Genomic DNA, 8,225 nt, shown 5'->3' on the forward strand with positions numbered 1-8,225 from the left:
GGCAAATAGGACCTGTATAGGGGAGGGAGGGCCACTAGAATATTAGGGAATGCGGTATAGTAGAGGGAGGGGGCACCACTAGCCTAGAGTAGGGTTGAGTATGTGAGCTCTAAACCATATTGAAACTTAGAACACACGAGCAGACATATCTACACAGCAGAAATAGCTTTACATGCCAATTATAGGCGAGGTCAGGGGAAAGGTCAACGACCTAAAACAATTTCACAAACCATTTGAGCTCTAACCCATGGCGGCACGTGGGCCCCAGGTTGAAGTTTCTCTGGTGGGCCCCCAGTATCACATTCCAACCCTGTTTAGTATTATTTTAAAAACACAAGCACTGCCTGCCTAATGTATGTGGCTGTAGTGTGTACAGGCTCTACAAGCAGTGCTGATTTGCACATTGCTTCCCAAAATTCATAGTGCTAACATTTGAGAATAATCATTTGTAAAAAAAAACAAAATTATTAAATTTAAAATTCAGACCAAAGTATCATAATATAGGTAATAATTCAATATGACATTGTGCTGAACAGTCTTTATCCTACATTATGAACAATTGAAAAACTGGCACACTTCCAGTGAAACATCCTAAAGCCAGCAATTCATCCAAATCAGTACAGGGATGCCTGTCAGCTCCTGCACAGTATATGACAGTTATGTGCCTTATATATAATTGTCATACTCGCCCTTCTATAGTGCAGGGCCACCCTGAAAATCCTCTCCGCAAGGACAGTGTAATGCCACGCATACACGGTTCGTTTTCTGCGCCGGTTCGAGCGATGCCGGCGCATCCCCGCTCGTCCGCACGGAACGATTGCCGCTCGTCCCCGCCGGCGCTTCCTTATCACCGCTCGATTCCCTGCCGATGTCCGCAGGCGGGAATCAAGCGGGCGCGGGTCGAGCGGCATGATCGGGCCAGCTGAATATTATCTGCTGGCCGGATCAGCTGGTCGATACACGGTACAGAAACGCACCGTGTATCCCCAGCATAAGGGCTCATACACACTCACACACACACCTTACACTTAGGTCCCCCAAAGTGATCATCATAGATCATTTCCAAGGGCACACATGTAATAGGGGTGAGGCAATGTGGATAAATTATCAATATTCTACTATCCTACTCCGTTACCTAATTCTCACACTAACCACTCCCCTATTTATCCCTAATGCCGCGCATACACGGCTCGCTTTCTGCGCCGGATCGAGCCAGCGACCGCACGTGCGTGCTGATCGATTGCCGCTCGTCCCTGCCGGCGCTTCCTTATCATCGCTCGATTCCCTGCCATTCCATTGTCCGCCGGCGGGAATCGAGCGGGCGCGGGTCGAGGGGTATGATCGGGCCGACTGGAAATTATCAGCTGGCCAGATCAGCTGGTCGATACACGTTACAGAAACGTACCATGTATCCCCAGCATTGCACTAACCTCTTCCCTACTAACCTACTAACCTACTCCCTAACCTACTCCCAACACTAACCCTACCCTAACACTACCCCCCTCCCTTTACCTATATAAACCCCAATAGAGGAGGGGGACTTAAAGAGACACTGAAGCGGAAAAAAAATATATGATATAATGAATTGGTTGTGTACTATGAATAATTACTAGAAGATTAGCAGCAAAGAAAATATTCTTATATTTTTATTTTCAGGTATATAGTGTTTTTTCGAACATTGCATCATTCTCTAATATGTGCAGATTACACAACACTCTGCATTCAAAATGATTCTTTCAGAGCAGTCTGTGAACTAATGACCTCTCCTCTGGCAGATAAAAATAAAACTGTTCACTTACAGTTGAGATAATAAAAGTCAGAAGACAGCCCTCTCCAGGACTTTAAAAGTCGTAGAGATTAATGGCTTTTTTGCATAGAGATAACAACTGGAGTTTCTTAACTCTTCCTGTACTGGAAACAATTACACTGATGTATCTGATCTTAATGTTTTATTTCTTAGCTGTGCTACACATACAAATCATAATATCATACTTTTTTTCGCATCAGTGCCTCTTTAAGATGCCTTAAATGCAATTCTGAAACTACCTGGTTCCCAAATTACCCCCCACCATAGCAGAGCCACTAGACTACCAGGGAAACCTTTAGTGGTGCAGGGAACCCATATAATATGGGCAATTGGGGGGCCTTTTGGTGTAGACAGTGGAGAGGCAGCTCCTGTGTTTTGGTGGCCAATGCTCAGGCATGACAGTCACAAAGGCATAGCTCGACTGTGCTATGCGTTTAGCACCCAATGTGACCCGCGTGAAGGTTTACACGCGTAAAGATTTACATGCGAGCTAATGCAGCAAAGTGCACGCATTAACACGCGAACACCTTCGTTAGCGCGCACACTTGAATCTTTACGCGCGTAAACCTTCACCCTTTAGCGCGTCACATTGCGTGCTAAACGCTTTGCATGGTTGTGCTATGCATTAGCACGGCGTTGTGAAACAAGCCCATTATGTTTTTTTGCCTCTAAATATCTCTACTGTGTGTCAAACATTGACATGCTATGGGGCTACAAATGCTGTTATTTGGCTATATTAAATTCCTGGCAGACAGGGGCTGAAGTGACCGACAAGTACGCAGTTCTGCTGGCCACGTGAAAGAGGCCTTAGGGCCACTTTCCTCAAGCAATGATCCGATCAGAATCACAAAATCCTGCGATTTGCAAATCTCAAAATAGGCATTGTAAAATAGAAATCATGGTATACTATTTCCATTCATGCATTTAGATTGAGGCCTGGTGCACACCAGAGGAGTTTTTCTGAGCGTTTTGAGTTTTTAAATCTGCTGTTTTGTGAAAAAACCCCATAGCATTACATTGGGAAGAGCTTTTAGAGGTTTCAAAAGCTCTTCCCAATGTAATGCTATGGGTTTTTTTTTACAAAACCTCATTGCTCCAGTGTGCACGGACACATAGGATAACTTTAGCAGCAGATTTAAAAACTCAAAACGCTCAGAAAAACTCCTCTGGTGTGCACCAAGCCTTAGTTAGAAAAGCAATTGCATTCTTGCGTGATTCCGATTGCAATTATGCTTGTGCTAACCCTTCTGATTCCTGAATAGCAAGTGAAAATTCTTGAAAAAAAAATGCAATCACAGGCGTTCACGTTTTGCGATTTACAGTAGGAAAGGGCCATTGGTGCATCCTTAACAGCAGTCTCCATTGCTGGTGGCTCTCTCTGTATAGCCCAGGACAACTATGGCTCCTTGTGCAGTATACAGTTCCTCACCAAAAACACATTGAAATCCTTTGTTTTAAATCTTAAAGTGCACCTGAACTTTTGCACAGGACAGAAGGGAAACATAGATAAATGCACCCTGTATGTATTTAGAGAGTTTATCTAATTCCTCCTCATCTGTGACTAATCACAACTGTAATTTGATCTCTCAGCGGTGTCAGCTGGCTACCTTGGCAGAGAAGCTAATTTGTAAACACAGGATTTTAACCCTATGTCTGCTTCCATGAAAGCAGGAAGAAGACAAACTGCAGATTTGTATCACTATAGCACGACCGTGCAAAGCGTTTAGCACACACTGCAAGATTTGTATCACCTGTAACAAAGACATTTTTTTTAATAAAAGTTATTATTCTATTGCTTACCTTTTAAAAAAGAGAGGAAGTTTTGACTTTAGGTCCACTTTAAATAAGGTCATTCATATTATTTTATTATGTTATTTTCACATACCATTAACTACTTTTCATTTAACAAATGAACTAAAGATATAATTTGGCCAGGGGTGTCCAAACATTTGCACAAGACTGTATTGTCTCTTCAAAATGTAGATGTAAAATTGAAAGGGCATGTTTCACTTCTGTAAAGACTAGAGCTAACACCAGGATCCTCTAAACATAATAAAAATAAATGGACCTGCATACTGTAGCTGTGTTTCCCATAGTTTTATGGTGTTTGCCAGCTTTAACGTATCATGCAGTGTTCATAAACACACAGGGCCTGGTGGTGTTGGGCCTCATGCAGATAATGCTTCCGGTATCCATGGAATGCAAAGTTTCAACTCTACAACTGTCAGGATAATGCAGGTCTTATTCTGACTTCTGGAGACATTTTTACCTTATAACTTTTCCTTCAGTGAATGCGGAACAGACAAATATTCTGTTCCTTTGCCTGCAGATGACTTCTTCCAGAGGCATGCTGGGTAATAACACTTCCCAGCAGTCCAAGCATGCAAAAGACAGTCTGAATTTTCAGGTGAAGAAAAAGGCTCATTTGTCACCTGTGAATAGAACATGTCCAGATATGGTAGTATTTGACAAATAAATGGATCAGGACACGCCATATTTTCTTCAGCATGGATTGCCATTTTTGCTACTGGCTAAAAAGGTTCTGGAAGATTGGAGAAAAAGTAGAAGAGAAGACATTCCCTTAGTTATAGGGATTAATAACAACAATTCATTTTTATCTTCATCCTGAAGCAACACTATAGTAAAAAAAAAGACCATTCAATTCCATTGCTACAGTAATATAAATTATAACAGAAATCACCAGCTGCTAGCCATTGGCAAAAGCACTCCTGGCACAGCACGGTGGCACAGTGGTTAGCGCTCTCGCCTTGCAGCACTTGGTTCCAGGTTTGAATCCCAGCCAGGTCAACATCTGCAAGGAGTTTGTATGTTCTTCCTGTGTCTGCGTGTGTTTCCTCCGGGCACTCTGATTTCCTCCCACATCCCAAAAACATACATATAAGTTATTTGGCTTTCCCCTAAAAAAATTGGCACTACAGGATACATACCTAGACATATGACCATGTGAGCCCCTCTGACAGTTAGTGACAAGACAATATACTCTGTATAGCACTGCCTAATATGTCAGCGCTATATCAATACATAAATTAAATAAATCTCTGTGCTCCTGAATGGGGATAGATATAGCATGTGTTCCTCCACTGGCTAAACGTTAAACTCTTATGAGACTCTGATGAGACCCAAATGACACGGCCTGATATCGCAGGTATACAGCTTCTGATGTACAGTAGGTTGTCCCAGAATCACTGCTGCTTGGATCAGGGGAAGTCCTCAAATTCAGGTCACCAAGCATGCATAGATCAGTGTGCATGGAGGAATATAAAAGCTAGATTGCTATGCTAGGATCATGATGATCTGCTTACTTGCCTGTGCAACTGGTGACACTACTGTACAGAATTACATCCAGAGGTGTGCTATTTAACACAGACAGATAATGCTGCACCTAATAAGTTTTATCTGGTTGCAGTATCAGCAGTTTTAACCCTTTTTGGACCATGTAGAGACAACTGAAAGGGCCTGAGCCCGCTAATGCAGTTGAATGCAGTTGTACGCAGTTGTATCTGCTTTTCAGCATCTGTAACATCTTTCTGAAAAGCGGACACAACTGCGCACAACTGTGTTAGTGGGCTCAGGCCCAAACAAAGGTAGGGTACTGACAACTCTCCCAACTGTTACAAGCGGCTATAGAGAGACAGCCCCCATTTACATGGCAACTCAGACTCTCTGCCACCACTCTGATAGGACTGTGTTCCCTTTTTCTGTTTAAACGGATCCTTTTTCTGTTTAAGGCTACTTGCACACCAAGACGTTGCGTTAGGTGCTACGTTAAGGTCGCATAACGTGCACCTAACACAACGTATGGTGCTGCAAGTGAGGACGGTAGAGTGAGCCGCGTTAGGCGGCTCGATTCCTATAAGGCCTCCCAGAGCGGCGCTGATTGGCCAGCGGGACCACGTGATGCGGAGCGAGACACTCCGCATCACGTGGTCCCACCGGCCAATCAGCGGCCGCCAGTGCAGTGAATATTAAGTAGCCATGTGCGCGGCTACTGTAGCTGGCTCTCCCCGCCTCCTCTCCGCCCCCCCACTGCGCATGTGCAAACAGTCTAACGCGGCTATAGCCGCTCTAACGCCGTAGCATGCTGCACTTTCCGGAGAACGTGCAGCGTTACATGTAACGCAACGTGGGCTGTGTGAACAGCCCACTTGTGTTACATTGCTGTGCGTTGGGGGAGCGTTACAGGTGCATTAACGTGCGCCTGTAACGTCTTAGTGTGTAAGCAGCCTTAATGGATCAGTTTGTTACATTGGGCATCAGTTTTAGATCTGATTCTGTTCCGTTGCCATCACCCAATATCTATCTGTGTCGTCTGTTGTCGCTGCCCGTTTGTGTTCTCTGCACTAGAATCACTGGTATACGGATGTACCAGTATACCAATCCCAGAGCCCATTGATTTGCAATAGACCACTTAGCACCAGAGAGGATTTTCATTAGACCACTACTCAATGAACCAATAAGAATGCTCCGGGGGGGAGGGGTAGAGAGAGATTATTCCCATTGGTCTATTGCAAACTAATGGGAGCCTGATGCTTTTGTTGGGGCTCTGGAAGCAGGATACCTGCATTTCTTCCATGCAGGGACCAGAATGGATGGCGGCAGCAGCAGCGGTAGATGACCGCTATGAACTATGGCAAATGAGTATTATGCAAAACATAGACGTCGAGCAATATAGTGAAAACTGACACTGTACGTTCACATAGGTTAGCATTTAGTCTGTTTGGACTCCATCACCATCCACTTCATCTGCTCAATCTTTAGGAATTGCGCACCAGCCACTCTTACATACCGCTTGTAACGATCTGTGTCAGCAAGAGGCAGAATTCTGATTATTAGGTGATCTGCAGTATCACCTATAATGCAGATATATACCTGATTATAAGGTGATCTAAAGAATCACCTATAATGCTGGTATATCAAAAGCTGCCGTGACAACAAATACAGATGGTGTAACAGGTGTAACCACACACAGAAAGATATACAATGTATAGTGCTTGGTGCAACAGTAGTACTTGATAGGTAGCTATACCTCACCAGAGGAGCTGGTGGGTACTATCAGTACAGAAGTCCTCACCAGAGGAGCTGCTGTGTACTATCAGTACAGAAGCACTCACCAGAGGAGCTGGTGGGTACTATCAGTACAGAGGCCCTCACCAGAGGAGCTGGTGGGTATATCAGTATAGAGGCCCTCACCAGAGGAGCTGGTGGGTACTATCAGCACAGAGGCCCTTACCAGAGGAGCTGGTAGGTATATAAGTACAAAAGCCCTCACCAGAGGTCAGGGCTCTCTGGTGGGGAGGCGAGGTCAGACAGGCAGGGTCGGCAACAGACAGGTAATCACAGTACAGATTCAGAAAGCAATAGGAAGGTGGTAATACAGGCTGAGTCGACAACAGGCAACAGGATCAGATGGGCAGAAGTACAGAGACAGTAAACGAGAGAGAGGTCAGAATCAAGCCAGAGTCATACACAGATATCAATGAAGAGCAATATAAACAATAGTATTCCTATCTAGTGTGAAATACCCGGTTTCCTCCCGGATCAAAGCACACCGGATCTATCTAAGGTCTAAGCGCTAACACGTAGTAATCGCAACAGCAGACAGTTTGCAAGTGAAGCCGAGAGGCTTAAGAAGCAGAGGAGACCCAATTGGCACGCCCACTCCTCTGAGCCAATGAGAAGCGGCGAACGTCTCCTCTGACGTCAGCCGACCATCTGGTCAGCTGACGCGCCTCCTCCCCGCATAAAGGTCCTGTCTGTGCATGCGCGCACGCGACAATGCAACCCTATGTGCGGCTGACAAACTAGTCCTCAGCGTGCTAGACGCCGGAGGCACAGGTGGCATGCTAGGCAGAGGAATGGAGGCAGCTGCGGAGGATGCCAGACGGCCCACAGCTACTTCCTCCATGTTTCTTACACCGCTCCTCGGAAATAGACCGAGCGGATCCGTTACAAACAGACTGATGTAAAGTTATCCTATTGATTTGCATAAGATCCATTTGCTTCTGTTTGGATCTGTTCAATTCAGTCCAGATAAATGGAACCTTCTTTACTTTCAGTGTGAACCGAGCCTAAAGGTGGCCACTAACGATCCAATTTCTAACGACAAAATGGTTGAGTTATCAGATAATTCAGGATCAGAAGTGAAATATCATAATACATTGTTCAGTACACCATCAACAAACCGATCTTTGCTTCCTATTGATCATAACCGGCAAGAAAATCTAAATTTTGGTTCAACGAAAATGCAATCTGATGACTGTTTTTATAATCGTCGTAATCGATTGTGCCCATTAACGGAGATTATTTACAACCAATCACATCCAATCACAATGATCTGACCGCTTGAACAATTTTTCGCTAGAAATTGGACCGTTAAGTGGCCACCTTAAGATCTGTT

The sequence above is a fragment of the Hyperolius riggenbachi genome, chromosome 1 (assembly GCF_040937935.1).
Source record: "Hyperolius riggenbachi isolate aHypRig1 chromosome 1, aHypRig1.pri, whole genome shotgun sequence".
NCBI classification, from domain to species: domain Eukaryota; kingdom Metazoa; phylum Chordata; class Amphibia; order Anura; family Hyperoliidae; genus Hyperolius; species Hyperolius riggenbachi.